We start from the raw sequence: 18,439 nt of genomic DNA, 5'->3' as shown, positions 1-18,439 counted from the left end.
CCCGCAAGCTTTTCAATTCAAATCGAATCAGACGCTTTCCATCATATAAAAAGTCTATATTTTGAAAATTGATCGCATTCCGACTGTTCCGGTAATTTTCTTAACCAAACATTATGATGCTTTTAGGGAAGAGTTCTTCTTGCTTACAAAAAAATGCTTTATCAAAACGGAGAAATACTTTCTACATAAGCGATATGCGAAAAGCGATGTCAACGAACCTTCATTCATTCTTGGAAATAAATATCGTAGACGAGCCAGTCGTAAGTAATTATTAAGACACTTGATCTTAACTATAACTGAGTGAGCCATTACTTTGTAGTGAATTTATTTACCACTCGCAGTGGTTTGTGCACGCAGCCTCCCCCCAGATCGATCTAAGATACAACCATATTTTATTATATTAAGCGATGCAGATTCATTTTCTGAATTGACTCAAGCATCTCTTTCGTATCCATTTAATGTCTGTCCTTATGTCCAACCGAAATATTATATTCAAATTTGACAACTCATATATTTTAATCGTCAAATGATATGAAAAAAACCCGATGATAACTGATATTTTGACATACTGAACGAGTTGGGAAAATTTGGTTGGAGTGGGATTGCTATAAACAATACGCCACCATATGCCACTGCAGTCTAGTCTTTAGTCTTTCATAATGAAAATTAGTCCAAAATAATCATTTGATATATAGATTTACTATGCAATATATTCTGACTACATACACCTACTTCTCTGATAGCTCCCCAACACAAAGCTCGAAATGACAGTAGGTGGGCAATTACAAAAGTGGGGATAAAATTCTGCTAATCTTTTAACAAAAGTCAATTTATACAAAAAAAAAAAAAAAAATCGCACGCGATATTTTTAAGCATTACTCCTCCTATTATTGATTTTTTGTGGTTATCTACCTAATCATTATTCACAAGGAGCACCACCTGAACATTTCAAGCAGACCGATCTTACCCGAATGTAACGTTTTAACGAGAGAAAAATGCATTTTGAACAGAAAGAAGACGACATTTTTCATCGTTAAGACACTAATCAATTGGTTGCGGCCATCACATATTTTTGGTAATAATGATTCGACATTGCAGTCATGATATCAAGAAATACACATTCAAAGAACAAACAAAGTAGAAATGTGCTCCTGATCAGAGTACGGGGCTGATTCGATTAACTAAAGCGGATGGGCAGATGCACGATCGCTTGTCGAAATTCTTATGAGCGTACGAGCTATGAAAATAAAAAAAAAAAACCTGAAAATTAGGTGATGACTACGCATCAGATTTAAAAGTGGGCGTGGTCCGTCTGCAAACGTTATTACTGTAATCGCTAAACTTTCCACTTTCCACTTGACTATAATCGATACAACTTAGTAGATATAGTAGCCCTAGTACTTTGTACAGATGACAATACACAGAAAAAATTACTTGAGATTCTAATTCGATAAAATATCAGGGGCTCAGTGTGTTTAGCTCTCTAAAAGAAAACCAACAAATTCTATTTACTGCATGAGTGTAGTGAGCAAGGGATAGTTTGAAAACTCTAAAAAAAAAAAAAAAAAAAACACCATCGGCATAATATTCAACTTGATGCCCCAATCATCTTTTGTTCTCTTTAATCCTTATCTCATTTTACACGATTAGAGCAAATATATGTCTAATATTACTTTCTCTTCTTTAGATCGATTTGCACGATTGAGAGATTAATTGAGCACATTCTTCTCTGTTGTATGAAATTCGTGTTTCGTTTTCCACAGTTGACAGATTAATTGAACACATCCCCCTCTATCGTATGAAATTCGTGTTTCGTTTTGCACGATTTTTCCGAGAACGTATCTACAGTATAAGTCGCGGCAGGACAATATTGAAACATTTACTGCAGAATTGGGCGCTTACTATACGCTTACTGATTACTGAGATCGTGAATGCCAACGATTGACTATAGAACGAATTTTCTTACTTGTTTAGTGCAATAATATAGTTAAACGTATTGGGCCGATTGATTTGTCCGTCTTAATCCAAATCAAATCAAATTGGAGAATGTAAGGAAATAATTAGTTATATTTACTTTCCTTTACATGTTTGTGAGTGTGTGAGATAGTTGGTTGAAAAATAGAACGAATGGATTTATGTGATATACGAATCGTGTATTGTATATATATTGTATATATTAATTTACATACATGTGGCCAACGCTTTTTAGGTAACTTAATTGAAAAATATAGATACGCTTAGCTTTATTATTATTATTATTAGTCTTATTATTAATTTATCCAGAGAATAAATAGTAAGACTAAGGTCTTAAAGCACTTAAAGCATCTAAGGCTTTCGACTTTATTGAAAACTCTACCGCACTTGAGATATGAACCCACGACCACTGAGTTGCTAGTCGAGACTCTTACCTACTCAGGCGGATACGCTCATCTACGCTTTATCTATGGCATATAATGGTAACAATGAACTAAGCCTTGGCCCGGCATAGCTGATTTTCCACATTTAAAATGGTTATCAAGTTTTAAAATGGTAGTCCTTATTAAAAGAATATCTATATACTATGGACAGAGAGACAGACAGGCAGAATTGTGTAAATTAACACTACTGTTCGCGCGAATCGAATGTATGTCCATTCGGACGCATATTTGTACACGTGATTGATGTCACATTCACGGTTTTGTGATAGGTATAAGGATTCATGAGACTATTGCCTTTACCTTTGGTTGCGGAGAGTGCATCAATTTTTTATTGTTATTAAAAAGAGTTAGAATTAAGTGACCGGTTCAAAACAGTCATTCTCGCCTTTTTATTCGATTAGTAATTTTTTATTTATTTATTTTGTTTTTCAAAGATTTAACTTATTAAACTGTTATAAACTTTTCGTTGACTTTTTGTTTTATTAGAATTTATTAATTGAAAAAATTTATTAAATTAATTTTGTATAATATATTTTTTTTTGCTTTTTCAATATTATTTCACTTTAATTATACCACTGAAATGAAGGCGTAATTTTGTTTAATAATTATTATAATTATAATTTAAAAAACCCAAAAAAAAAAATTGTATTTTATATTTCACTTTCAGCAGTTACTACAAAATTAATAAAATGCATAACGTGCTTTCTTTAAGACCGACCGCCTGTAACTGTCTCTTTTGGTTAGCGAAGCATCTTTTGTTACATAGTTTCTGCAGCCAAATCAAAGCAAAAGACAGACCAAAAAAAAAAAAAACAAAATTGCTGGTTAACCATTATGAGTAGTAGTGAATAGACTTACTACGCAACTCCAACAGGTTCGATGTTAGATTACAAAGGTTAATAAAACACAAAAAATCAAAATGAAAAATTATTTATGTAAATTTATTTCTTAACCGTGCATACCAATATTGAATTGATTTACCGCTAAATTTTATCGGTAAATTTTATCTTAACCAGAACCAGTTGTCCTCCCAGCAAGAAAACAAATTAATCATGACTTTACTTGATACTATACAATGCTATTCCATCGATAGCTGTTAAGTATTGAAATGTTACGAAAATTATTCTTAGAATCTTTTCTCATCAAAGCAGGCTTATTGCTTGGGAAAAAAGTATTAAGAGCTATATGTCGTCAAGTGTCGCCAACTGTACAACAGTAGTAGGTCGCATCGCTTAGTGCGTTTGCCTAATGATCAAGGCATTATTCGAATCTGTCTATCGCGTAGCATAAAGCTCACATGCATCACATTATGTCGTCGTCCTGGGTATTTGAAAGATGACATTTCAGCTGACTAACGGTCATTATAGGCCAGTAATGTTTCGTGGACATCATTCATAAGATAGTTGGATATAATTAAGTAGTTAGTTAGGAATAATTTTTTAAAATTTGCAAATCGATAGATATCAGGAGCATATTCAAAAACCAATCAATTTTCTTACGCATTTCCATGGGAAACTTTTGATTTTTATATGCCAAAGCATTGATCGACAAAATCTTTCAAGAATTTGTCCCGTAACTATTTCATGCATTCATCTAAAATAATATGAAAATTGAAAATGATATTTTTTTTGGTCTTTATTAAGCTGACTGTCATTATATTCCAATCAGTTACAATATTTTTAACATTAATATTTACTTACTATGCAATTAAAAATAAATTTTTGCAATTGCTTAAGGCAATCTTATCGATATGAATGAAGGTTTTGCATCGAATATGCGTCTCTTTAGAAACAATTTAATTAATGGCCACCGACAGCTCGCAATGGTTAGTTCGCTCACAGGCCAAGAGAATGAGAAAAGAAACAAAAAGTAATAAATAGCAAGAGATTGATGCATAATTGTCAGGCGTTGTTCGACGATATTATCAAGCGTTCTCGAACGAACTATTTATTATGAAAAAGGAAACATAAATAAATATTCAATAGTGAGATTTTAAAAATGATTAATCTGAAGCGTGGTTGAATGGTTCACAGTCAAGTTGTCGGCCAGTATTCGCATTATTAAGCTTGCACTCCCTTGCACGGCTGCCTAAAGCATCTGGTCGTCGAAATCCCATGGTCGACCTCTTCCCGACTTATCTTCCAAGGTAAATGTCGCCAGATTTGAAATTGAGCAAACCATTCACTGGGTCAACTTTCGCTGATGGTGCTCTCACTGAAAAGTTCGCTGAGATCGCTTTCCGTCCTTTCTCACAGCCTTTCGTACAGCATAATATAACGAATATAAGTATGATTAGCGAGACGCAATTTTTATAACCTAATATTCATCGAATATTTGCATTCATAAATTTATGCCTAATAATTATGCATCAATCTATTATTATAAGCCTCTCAAGGTAATAGATACGTTTCCCCGAATACATAGCTTATAAGCAGAGGCAAGCAAGTGTTACTACTTCTTGATCACTATAGTGCTATAAATGCATTTGTTAGAAGCGCAATATTTTATTTTTATTCATTCAGGTTACATATGCTTTAGTTTCTTCGCCTTGTTAACTAGACTTGAGCTAACTCAATTACGCGGACACAACTGCAGAGTGTGAGCGTTAAACCACGTTAATGCATAAGATGATCTTAATGTTTACGACGGGATTTACGTTTGACTTAATGGCAATAAATATAGTTTTTTTTTTTTTTTTTTTTTTTTTTTTTTGGAACAAACAACTAATTGAGTCCATCTTTTGACAAGGGCTGCTCACCACTCCTATCCTATCTGTCAAAACGTTGCCTTCAATATTCTTCTATACCACGTTCTATATCATCGACTAAATAAATGATGTCAATACGACTTTGATGCCGTTCTTCAATACTTTTGTATATTAATTTAACGATACGAACGAATATCTTCTATATATATATCGTACATTGAAAGGGTTAAATAATGTATGGCTTATTTACTCTCTTAATGTATACTTTATTCGTTAAAAGTTATCTTTGGCTTTGCGGAACCTGTTAAAAAAATTCGTTTTCTTAAATTCATCCAAAACATGTTATTAATTATTGGTTTAAATGCATGTTATTACTGCTGTAAACTGATCATCATCATTTTACTGCTTATGTAACACTTTAAAGGTCAACACTTTCATTTGATTGCATCGAAATGGTGAAAAGGAAACCAAAACAAAAATGATGCCACGACCCAATTACCAATTAGGAGAAAATTACAAACAGCTTTAACATGATTGTAATAACTTGATGTCATGTCTACCGTGTTACCTTAACGTAAAAACAACACGATACACGTCTGCAAATAAAATTATAATTAAGTGTTATTTTTGATTAAAATTTCCGCATAAATTTTTTTTTTTTTTTAACCCTTGAAATATTTTGAAATTTTTTTTAATAAATTTTTTTGTCATCAATAAATGAGGAGACATGGACTGACGACATAATACAGCAATTGACTTGGAACTTTTTTAAAACAAATTTAACGGTATCGTATGGAATGCTTAACCATCAATATGGACGTGATAACAGTATCGGCCGAAAAGTTATTTTACTAAATCGTAGGGAAAACAAGTTGAGAAATAATTGTCGAACAAAACCAATTTTCAATACCCTACACAATGTCGTTTAATAAAATTCTTCATGAAGCTTCGACATAAACTACCAAGAACTATGCCATTTTTCCACGTAAGGGTTTAGCTGCGATGAAAGTCGATATATTTGGTAACATCTGAACGAACATAGTCCAAATCTAAATCAAGTTTAAATTTATATGCCAGCAAATTTAGTACTCTACGCCTATCTTTGTCATCAAAAATTATAATTTATTGCTATCTGAAGGCGTAGTTCTTAGATTGTTACCCTTATACGGCGTCTCATATTGTCCATACTTAATATAGTGAATTAAGACTTCAAATCCATATTTTGAACCAACTTTTGTCGTAAAATACCAAAAATGAGGATTTATTCAATTTTATAAAGGCACAGCCGCTGTAGGAACTAGCATATAGAGGAGAGTTAATGATGGTCCCCTCCCTTTTTTATCCAAATTTTGCACATTGATTTTGTATGCCAAAGTACAACTTTTGATGGATTTTTATTGAGAAATAATAAAAATTAGAAATTTGATATAACATGTTTATGTGGTTGTAATAAAAGCTTCAGATTAGATCCGATCCGTTTTCAAGAGAATTTGCCTTTTCGCCAGAGGACAAAATTTACTCAAAATTACGTTCAACGTTAGTTCAAATAGCTACACCTCAGAGAGACAGATGTCATTGATCAAGAATTATTCAAGAGTAACCATGAATCCATCTGGCACAAGTCCTTATATCGCTAGAGGCGTATCTGTAATTATTATATTGAAAGAGAGAGATAGAGGGAGGGAGAGTGAGAGAGGAAGAGGAGAAACAATTAATTACATACATGATCTTAAGTAATGCTCAAATTCACTGGTTCCCCTAGTCAGGTCTATTTCTTTTCTTTTCGTGACTTTACGTTCGAGTGCAAAAAAGTGTATAAGAAGTGATCGGCAGTAATCACTGTCACGAACCCCGACTCGAAAGTTTCTCTTGATAATATGGATACGAAGAGCCCTTTATGGCGAGTCGCCGGATATAGGTCAGATCGAACTCGCGCTAAACGACGTGCTTCTGTATCGGGTGCGTTGATAGACAGAAGAGATCGTTGCATCGCAGCTTTTACTGTTGTTGGTAAGACTTAATCCGACGGGCAAAAGCCAACCGCTTCCAGTTGAATTGCCACTGCTAATACGCATACAAATCATGTCTAAATGCTATGGAGAAAAGAAGTTACTACATCCCGCCTTGTGGAGCGCGAGTATATCTATGCGAGCATGCTTTCGTTTTACTCCATCATTATTGTCACCTTCAACATATTATAAATTAGGCCTTCTTTCTTTATATATTTATATAAGTAAGCATATATGTAAGTATTCATATGCAATACATAATAAGCTATTTATTTATGTTTCATGTTTACACTATATATAGTAAAGTGCGCGAAATTATGTGAACGAGATATTAACACAACACAACACAACACAACACAACACAAATTTACTTTACCTTAGCTAAGCGGGACTATGCTATGGCTTAGTTCAGTGGGAGTCAGTTGTATGCCGTAATTACGCAAACAAGATTAATGGTATTAAAGAAGGAAAAAAAAATAAATAAATAAATAATCACTTTTACACACACACACACATACAATAATAATTTCAGGCATAAAGGCATACATTTTTACTAGTGTTTTGTAATATAAATTTAAGTATAGAGAGATAGAGAGAGAGAGAGAGGGAGAGAGAAAGAGAGAGAGAGAGAGAGAGATAGAGATATGTATGCATGCATGCATGTAGTCTTAAATAAAATTGCAAACAAAATTTTAACATATTTCGGGTTAACCGAATTGTTTAAAAGCCTGGCTTCAAAGTGTGTTGTATGCGAATACAACGTGTACGTGAAATTTCAAACGTTGATTGTATATGTACATATGTATATTTAGACATTTAACTCAATTGGTACGTAAAATTTTGTTCGAGTCTCATATAATAGCGGTGGCACTTAATTGGCTGTAAGATAATAACATGGACAGAGAACAAGGCCTAAGTTTCGTGTGCTTATCAAAGAGGTCGTTAGGGGGATCTGAAGGGGACGCTATGAGAAATAAAGAATTTCACTGGACATTTGACTATGCAATCTAAGCTGTAGAGTAACTTTTATCTTTTTTTTTTTTTTTTGAATATTGAACCATTACCTCATTAAGCTTGCGATTTGTCGGTAAACGGGTACAGGTTCAGCAAATGCTCTCTGCTCTATTTTAAACCTCTCCATCATAAGTTAAGTAAAACATGGCGTGTAATTTGTAGAACAATTTCACGACATCATCAACATATTGTGCCTAACGGTCGGCCAGTATCGCTTTTACCTTTTCTTTTTTTTTTTCTGTTCTCAACAATATCCAGAAATATGGAGTAAGTGGAGTAAGCATTCGTCTGGATCAAGTATATGCTCTTTGCTATAATAAATTGGAAAAATTTTGTAAACTTGAAATCCTTTGACAAAAAATATTTTTATGTTTACCACTAAAGTATATTAGAATTGTCATATATTTGTTAGCGCCTGAACGTATTCTATGGATTAAATTTTTCCTTATTGCATCTCTGTTTACCCCCAAAGGAAAACTCAAGTTTTGACAAGATAAACAGAGTCTGACTTCAAGTGGTTTCTCCATTCACTCTCTTAAGAATTAGATATCGGCTGAATGAGTTCATGTGTCCGCACGAAGTCCTCGTTAAACAGCATTCTAATTCTTTTGTGCCCACCATCGATATATACGCTGTGTACGCTGGATAATTCTAGGCAAAGCCTACAAATGTTTATTGTAGAGTTTATTACTGACTATTCCAATATAATTTATATGCCATTTATGAATATTTCTGCCCCTAATTCATATTCCGTTACATTCAGTATAAGCAGTATGAAGGCAAACTCAAGCGATTACAACAACAAATAATTCTTGGTCGGCTTAAGATTTAGGCAATTTTGGTGTTCCGAATTTTGAAAATTTCTGTTAATGGAAGAAACTGAAATGTCCTCATTTCGATACGCATTTTGGTTCTGAATCTACTAACTTTCGATTTGTACATTTAGGCTTGGCGCGCGCCTTCTCTTCACTTATAAAGAAGACTTTTGCCGATGATATCATTATTTAGCTTATAAAGATCGTAAATGCAAATGCATTATCCCGAGAGAGATTTAGAGTCATGAAGAAGATGAGTATGTGAAAGGATCAGCTTGCTATACGTTTAGATTAGATTAGGTTCAATGAATTTGTTATTTGAATACAATTAAATGCATTTTAAGGTTTGTTGTTATCGATAGCTATTGGCGTACTAACACTCATAACAAGAATATACCTTCGCCAGTGGATTTACATTGCATTTAATATAAAGAAAACAGTACAAGTCTCACGCACATTGAGCCAGTGACCTTGACTCGCATATATGTTGGTTTGGCGTGGACGGTAAGCAACACGCAGTCGAGCTTAATAAGTTATTTTCGCAATAGCATAAATATTGGCAGTCAACATCAAATGGTGTCAAATAATGTTAATGACCAACGAAAAAAACCTAAAAAAAAAAAAAATTATTTATAAACCTGGCAGGCACAGTTTGTTGGTTCATCCGTTTACCTGGTACTCGCTGGCTACTATACTTTTTTTTCTGGTTTTTTGTTTTTTTTTTGTTTTTTTTTCTTTTTAAAGCGTCATCGTAAAACATTGTAGCTTGTAGCATGAATGCTTTTGCAAATTAGTAAACATATGCATACTAATCTATCACGTATGCTAGCATATGTATGAATATTTGCACAAGTGCATAAAAACGTTCGCATGTTCGCTTTTTATCTACAGTTTTCAATATGTAACGAAACATAAATCCAATGGGTTAGGCAAGGGAAACAATCATGGGGATGACATATGCTAAGCATGTTACATTACTTATTATAATCATACAATCGGTTTGCAATATCATATCATACTTATTATTATTTAAGACTATAATTATAACATCGACAGTTTCAATATATATATATATATGTATATATAATATATGAGGCAATTTATGAACGAATGAATTTTCATAAAAAATAATATTCAAGGAATAAGTTAACGTAAACAACGCAAGCGTTCACGACGTCTAATACATAAATGCGCTTGAACCTCCACTTAAACATGTATAATATATTTGACGTTTCGTATCTGTCATGAAGATAAGGAAGTATGTATATTTCAATTAAACGCCATAAGATGGATATATTTGCCTTACGAGGGAATGGAAATGAATGAAAAAATTCGTGACAAGGAGATCCTTTGCTAAATTAGCAGAGCGTAAATAATAATTTGATGGTTTCCCGCGATCTAAAAATTTCATTTCAAATGGAGAAGCGGACGTGATGAAAACGCATTATGAACTTTTCCTCGATTAAAGTACAATTTATCGTTTTACCTGAATTAATAAGTTCTCCATTTGCGGGTGAAAAAAATCAATAAATTAAGAGGTTGCAAATATTTTGACCATATTTCCACTTTTTTGTATCTATACAAGTTGTTTGCAACCTCCTAATATTACAACTAAAAATTATTTTTACCATAATTATTATCAGAGAGCGACTGCGCTGCACCTAGGGACCGCTTTGCGTCCAACTGCTCCACTGTACGGAGCGAAATGTTCACGAACATTATTGATTGTAGTGAATTATGTCAACTATATCGGTATCAAATTTTCCGATTCCATGCTCCAGATTCCTTTAAATATGTTAAACCGTTCTCCGGATCCATTTAAATATGCAATATGCTCAAAATGTGCGAAAACTACAGCTGACGCGGACGCAGTCGCAGTCGCAGTAGGATTAGAAATAGAAATAGAATAATATACGTCTAACCCTAGATGCACGTGACAGACGTGAATATAATAAGTGACATTTCTCTAATGTGACCGCACAAGAGACTCAAATTTGGATTTTCTCCCAAATCCATTTTTCGCTAACATAACAAGTTTCAAAAAATTGTTAAAACTAATTCCCATAAACAGGATTTGAATTTGTTTAGTTTATTTGAATGGTATTTTCATGTAGATGTCCACAAAAATCTTCTACGTTATTTAATATGGACGGACTAGGCTTTTAACTCCAACTATATTTTAATTTTAATTATTTAGCAGAGGCGTATTCAGGCCTTAACTGAGTTCTATTAACAGATATGGTAGGTGTCTTTGCTAATTAAATTCGAATTTCTCTTCACACGCACTTTGCCTTTGCTTACGAAAATATTTCTTATCAAATTAAGTCTTTCAACGTATTTAACCTCCCCCATTATACGTATAATTCTCTTAAATCGATTTTGATAGCTGTATGTACTTTACTTTGCCGCACACACATTCCAATGATTCATTGATTTTGAGTTTTATTTAATTACCGCTTGTCGTTTCTGTGACAGATGGACCGGGAAATTTGATATTATTTTCCTGGTGATTGAACGCAAAAGAATGACGTTGTCGTTATGAAGAACGCAATAGGTTTCGACTACATTCACAAATACTTAATGTTTGTCACGATCGGCAACAGTGTCGGATAATACGATGTTCTAAGCAATATTTCCGGTCACATTGTACGGTGTACCATGTGTTCACTTGCATGCATGCAACATGCAACATGCAACAGTATAATCCAAACTTAATCAGTGCGTGGGACCAAAACGATAGACGACTTGCGGCCGCGTAAATTGTCAAATAGCTTTTTCAGGAAGTTGACTAAGATAAAAAGTTTGTTATGCTCTTTGCGTTTAATAAATAAAATATTTTATTAAATATTGTTTTGTTTGTTTTTTTTTTCTATATTTTTTTGCTTTGCTTGTTATAAAAAATGATTTGAAAGTTCCAACATATGATCATCATTGGTCCTTAGCCTTGATATTGCATGGGCTATTTGTTGCATTGTGTTGATATTATTGCACGTATTAAACTAAAAGCATAACAACATTTTACAATTAATTTGACATTCGATTTGATTCGAGTTATTAGCGGTTAAAATAATGTAAAAAAAAAAATAAAAAAAATATTGTGCTTACGGAACTATAAGATAACGATATAACGATTAACTAACTAAGCACATTACTATTAGTCACGCTTGAACGGAGCGGCCGATTTAGCTTCTCAACATTGAATACTTTCTCTATATGCTTGCTTTCGTTACATTTGCCTTGCTGTTATCGATTAAATGAGAAAAATCGTTTAAAAAAACTAAAAGTAAAAATAACCAAGAAGTTTCGGTGGTTGTATCGGCAGCAAGTTGATAATAATTAAATTTTAGGGAAAAAGAGCGTCTAGCTGAATGTAATCATCTAAAATTGTAATTAATGTTAGAAAGCATTTTTTTTTTTTGTTTTTAGTTAATCTCTCTATCTCTATTGTCTGTGGTGCGCGAAAGTGTTACATAAAAAAATTCAACTGAAAAGTTGTGTTCAAAATCAAAAATTTAAAGAAAGGGATTTGTTTTTTTTTTTTTTTTTTTTTTTGATATTTTTATTTCTGTTTTCAATCCGCTTTATTGAACGTAGCGTAACATATAATATAATTAACATAGTCACTCAGCTCAAACTGTTATTATTAAATGAAGAGTATATGTATTCTGTGTGTGTATGCGTATATATATGTGCGTATATGTATGTGAAATATTACTTAACTAATACTATAAAATAATTCGACAAAATCTTTGCAATGCAGATAACCATGATAATCAAACATCATTGAAGCATCATTCAAGCATTGACTTATAAACCTATTAACGATTGTTACGTGACTTACATATCGTTCACTGTTCAACGTTCACGCATGAATTTATCTGCCCGCTTAGCCAATATGATATATTTATTTGTTTATTTATTCATTATTTTAAATTTTTTCTAAAATTCATTTTACAATTTTTTGTAATTTGCGCGGCATGCCGCGCCTCGCATATTTTACGTATGCTATTGTCATTTGATTGTTACATATATATTTATTTAACAATATGCTTTCGTTGCTATTGTTGGACCGTTACCTAGTCAACCCCTCTTGTCACATGCATTGCATATTATTGATGTCAATTGTTTTGCGTAATTTGTTTTTTTTGAAAATCTTTACATTGATATGAATTTTTGTTTATTTTTATTTTTATTTTTTTTTTTTTTTTTTTTTTTTTTTTAAGTTATTACTATCGTTTATGGCCATTAGGCAATCTACACTCAATATGTTATTGTAAATTTTATAGTCATTTGCCTCCGGGGGAAGCACATACAGGCTATCATTTGTTGGCATACTTCGAGGCATTAAATTTATTATATACCTGTGTATACCTGTGTATTTAGAAAAACGAATTGATAGCTTCTTGATTAGGGATATACGTTTGCACTCCCCTGGCACGGGTCTTTAAAATGCTGCGTTAGAAAAACACATTCCCAGATTTTATCAATAAATTTTCGAAAATAAAATGTCTTCACCACACAAGCCTATCCCTCCTTGATATTGCAAATTTTTCGCCTCTTCAACAATAATCAAGTCAGCAAATATATTAATTTCTTTATATATATGTGAATTAATTATTATTAATAGAATAAAAGTAAAATTGCATTAAGGTAAATGCAATAAAGTTGCAAAGCAACCCCAAAATAGGCAAAGCATGAAATACTTGAAAGAAAGTCAGAGCAGAAAAAGATCGTCGACAGATGTCAACTTCTACGTGCAGAAATTTAAGATGAATTAAAGCCACATTACTCAGCAGAGCAGTCTATATGTGCTGATTATCGTAAGTGTATCGTTACATATATAAATATCATTCAATTTTATACTAACGTCTCGTCACGGATTATCAATAAGTCCCGGAATTTTCAATCAATCGTTAGAAATAGTAAAGTCAAATGCATCTACGACGCCTACATATATACATATTAAAAAATCTTACAATATTAAGGTGGCTAAGATGTCCGTCCCTCCGTCATTAACTACCACGACATGTCTGTGTACTTCCAACAAAAGTGCTAAGAGCGAAAATCTAAACTTTTAAAAGTTTTTCAAAAAACCAAATGAGTAGAAATTTAACTCGCACAGTTGCGACAATTATTATTATAAAGTGTAAAATGGAAATGGTGTAGATGGGACTATTAAAATAATAAGTTAACTACGTTATAGCCCCTCAAGGCTAACCATAAAATGGTCTACGCCGCTACACTCGTCATAACATATCAAAGCATGTTGTACAGCATGTTGCCATGCAAAGGCTTACTCTTCTTCACGAAAGCATGATGCATCCAGAAAGTAGATCAACGTGATCCCAATCCTTTTAATTTTATTTATAGATATATAAAAAAATTAAACTTTTTTTTTAATGTGAAAGGAGATGCGAAAAATGGGATAACTTAGTCCAAATAAAGTGAGAAAGCATGGCCAGGCATCGGGCAAATAGGCGAAAAAACAATCTTTACGATCACATTTGTACTCAATCCCAAGAAACGAAAATACAAAAGTTTGATGTCTGCAATGGGAAATGTTGTTTCGTCCGTTCGTTCATTCGTCAGTTACCACTCATTACCGTTCGGACATTCGTAAATATTAGAAAAAACACAAATACACACACACACACACACACACTGAAATACGTACCATATATACCTAATACGAACACTTAACATGGCCACTAGAAAGCTTGTTATGAACTTGACCCCGACCGGGAAGCCTTAACAATTTCTGAGGTGATAAATTTTCAAAATTCGCCTCCTTCATTGCGCCTTCATCGCATTCAAATCCCCACTAAATCCGTGTTTCGCTGGTCCGTGTTATTTTTATACTTAAAACAGTACGCTTGCGCGGATGTATGTAACATTCAGAAATATTTACCATAGACGAATGAATCTCGCATTATACCGATCCGAATCCCGAATCATTTTTCGAATCGTTTTAAATTTTTCTGTCCGTCTGTCTGGGTACTTTTCTGTCTAACCTCGTAAAGTTTTGCGATACTTTGACGAATTTCGTACAATGACGTCTTTAGGACTCAAGTACCAGCCTAGTTGATTACATATTCAATCGGGCTATATTTACGACACGTTTGCATATCAATTTTTACAATTTGTTGACAAAAATTCCTGATTAATAAACAGCATTTACGCACCGCAGTTGATTGATGCGAAAAATTCGGTCTTGAGCCTCGTCCAAGTAGCCTGTATGGGAAAGGGGTTTCAGGATAGTGAGATCATATATGAATTTTCTGTGGGTGTGTAGGGCATTTAACGATTGCTGGCCGGATAGCCACACGACAATATTTTTCCTCGATTTGCATACGAATGAGCCTTATAAGGTCGGCTGGAAGACAAATGGATTCGTTTCTTATCGCTGTAGCGCTAAGTAAAGTTTTAATTATTTGAAATAAAAACAACTTTTTTTTCTCTCTCTCTCTTTACAGGTGAATAAGCAAAATATTTCAAATTTTCACTTAAGTGTATTATGAATTTCTGTTTGGTCGAAGATGCACATTGACGATGTAATTAAGATATGTATATATATATATATATATATATTCAAGTAAGTACACCTTTTAAAAAGTTTTTTTCGTATACATCTGCTGCTTACAAATAAGAAATTTGCCATAAGTCATAATTATTTTGTAACTCTATTCCCCTAATTATGTTTGCTTTATCTTTCGCATAACATGAATTCAAGTATACAGTAGTAGTAGTAGTCAAAGTGTCGAATGTGTTCGCAATATTTGCAAAAAAAAAAAAAAAAAAAAAAAAAATGTGATTACAACTGAAACAAGTGAGAAACTTATACTCGATGCAGGATTAACTTTCAACTCCCGGCAGGCAAAAGCCTGTCTGCCATAGCCACTTATACATATGGGTGGGCTTCGGATACTTGGCCGTTCACTTGATTTCAAATCAATACGTTTCGAAGGTTCCAGCTTACAACTTTTCTTGGCTCTTATCTGGTCTCATGTGCTTTTTTTATGATTTTTTGCTGAAATTGTTTATGATCCTCGTAAAGGGTTCTACAATATTTAACATCCATTCCTGCCATGAGTATGGCAGCGTACAAGCCAGATTGTAAGGAGGTTATGATCATTTCTAAACTTCTCATATCTCGCTATCAACTAAGAATTTACACGCCATGTTTAAGTTAAGACGGAAAAAATGAATTTGGAATCTTGCGTTGATCAGAAATATATATATATATATATATATATGTATATTTGATCTTTTCTCTGATGGACTCTTTAGAGACCGTACAGATAAGTGCTTCGGTTTTGGATATAAAAAAAGTAAAGAAGAAATTACGCAAATTTCAAGTTTTCGATCATTACAGAGCAAACAAATGCTTTGCTGAAAATGATACTATGGAACCTGGTAGCGTTTATTTTCAGGCGGACACCGTAAGCTGCCACGCAACTAATGGAGCTTAAATGTCTCTTCAATATATTTAACCTGCCAATCGGAAAATATTCTGTGAGCACGTAAGCATCGTGACGGGCGGTCGTAACTAGAGGCAGAGAAGGGGAAAAATGCGAAAACGTGCCTAGAATCGAATCATGAAAGAATTTTCACAAAAACATGGATAAAGAATATGTTATCAATTGTTGGGATTTTCGCTAATTCCAGACGACTCAGCTACTTTTTCAGCTAATTTAGTCGAAATTGTGAAAATACAACCCTACGATCAAATATCACGTAATAGCTGAATACGTTGAAAATTCAATTTGCGAACATTGAAATATATTCATAATTAATGCCTATCGCCCATAAGTAGATGGTATCCATTGCATATGGATTATTATTGTTATTATCATTGTTGTAAAAACAAATGACGTCAGAATTATGAATGGATCTGTTAGTGATTTTTTGGCAGGCAATTATTTAATAAATGCTTATTGCTATACAAGATAATCTCTTCGCATTGCGACTATGTGTAGTGTAGTAACTTTCACTTCCCTGTATACATTTTCAAATTACTTTTGCAGCAAGCATAACTTAAAAGTACACGAAAATGAAGATGTTATTGTTCGCTATTTCACAGCAGCAAAGCAACACCAAAAAAAAAAAAAAAAACAAATGATTCATCTAAAAACTGCTTATTCATCCGATTTTGTAGTGGTGTACAAGCGGGCCATTGTACTGATTTACATATTATTGAAGTACATAAGTATATCATCATGTTACCTAATCATTTATTATACGGAAAAGATGAAATCACTTCTTCGCGGCCAATGATTGTCGTCTTTGCTTGAGCTACTTTTCATGTTTTTGTCTTGAGCGTTCATTAGTAAGCACCGAGACGTTGTCACAATAATTTATCAGCTCTTTTAACCAAAGATGTCATTTAAAATTTTGCGCCAATTTTGCAGCTGTCAACGTACAATAACACAAAAAAAAAAAAAAATCTCCTCACGGCGAACTTGCGAACGTAAGAATGATCAGATTTTGTCAGTTACACTTACTGATTGGGCGTTGAACTCCGTCCATCAACTGGATTTTATCCTTTTAAACAAAATTATTCTCTCTTCTAATGAGACTTATTTTCACCAAGGAGAAGTTACTCAATAGCTTGCAATTTGCTTTCCGTTTACCTTTAGTGAGTGAGTGTATGTATTATTGAATAATGTTGATTGACTTAATTTGGCCTAAGATGATGGACTGATGCTATACTCGCTGGCGATATATAATTTCAGCAAAACGGCGCCATTTACTAATCAAATAACGGCTTTACTATATGAGACCTCGGGATGAAAAACGTGATGAATTTTTTTTTTTTGTTTTTTTTTTGAAAGTTCGATTCTTGAGAGTTTATTATTATATTTAGTTTCGCGACTTGATGGAGATTTTAAAATTTCATTCAGTCTGGGATTGCTCGACAAGGCATCAATTGTATTTATCGATGTCCTGTCTTTTGCTCTCGAATAAATTTCTTCCGATGATTTAGTTTCAAAGTGAAAGCGATACGTTTCCAAGTAAGTTTACGCTAAGTAAGGAATATATAAGTTTGTTCAAACCTGATCGTAAGACGTCTGTCCATGCATTTCTAAAACTGTGGTAAATTTACATTAAAATTCTATTTTTGTATATTTCGTTAGTGTCTACGCTTTCTCGCCGTTAAACATTACGCTATCATTTTGTGAGCAGGCTTAACATACGCTCTTTATGCGCAGAAATGTTTTACTTAAAGTCATCGATTGCTGTCCATAATTAAAAATGCATATACACTATGACCAAACTACAAAAAGAAAAGCGATCAGAGTCTCAGGAAAAAAAAAAAAATGGACTAAGATATGTTAGCCCATAAGCGCATATTCAGATTAGATATAGCTTTCGTCTCCCTCTAATTATCATTTGTTTCAAGCATTGACTAATAGATTTGTGGAGCAGAATTTGCTTTGTTCGAATGATACCGAAACGTGTTCGTTTAGAGAAAGCCTT

The 18,439-nt window shown here is 33.2% G+C and overlaps 3 protein-coding genes across 9 annotated transcripts in view; 1 reads left to right on the top strand and 2 right to left on the bottom strand.

Moving 5' to 3' along the window:
- Window positions 1-2,829, bottom strand: part of LOC119637219 (glucose dehydrogenase [FAD, quinone]) — a 30,892-nt gene extending 28,063 nt beyond the window's left edge. For both annotated transcript variants that reach the window (XM_038033083.1, XM_038033084.1), the window contains exon 1: window positions 2,718-2,829. The gene's annotated coding sequence lies outside the window, so the exon portion shown is untranslated. The remainder of the gene's footprint in view (window positions 1-2,717) is intronic.
- The window catches only part of LOC119637235 (adenosylhomocysteinase-like), a 287,510-nt gene that overhangs the window by 141,147 nt on the left and 127,924 nt on the right, over window positions 1-18,439 (bottom strand). The gene's annotated exons all lie outside the window — the stretch shown is intronic.
- Window positions 1-18,439, top strand: part of LOC119637227 (flotillin-2) — a 217,893-nt gene that overhangs the window by 76,282 nt on the left and 123,172 nt on the right. The window lies entirely within an intron of this gene.

This window comes from Glossina fuscipes, unplaced genomic scaffold, assembly GCF_014805625.2.
Source record: "Glossina fuscipes isolate IAEA_lab_2018 unplaced genomic scaffold, Yale_Gfus_2 43, whole genome shotgun sequence".
Classification (NCBI taxonomy): domain Eukaryota; kingdom Metazoa; phylum Arthropoda; class Insecta; order Diptera; family Glossinidae; genus Glossina; species Glossina fuscipes.
This window is presented reverse-complemented; position numbering and strand designations above follow the sequence as displayed.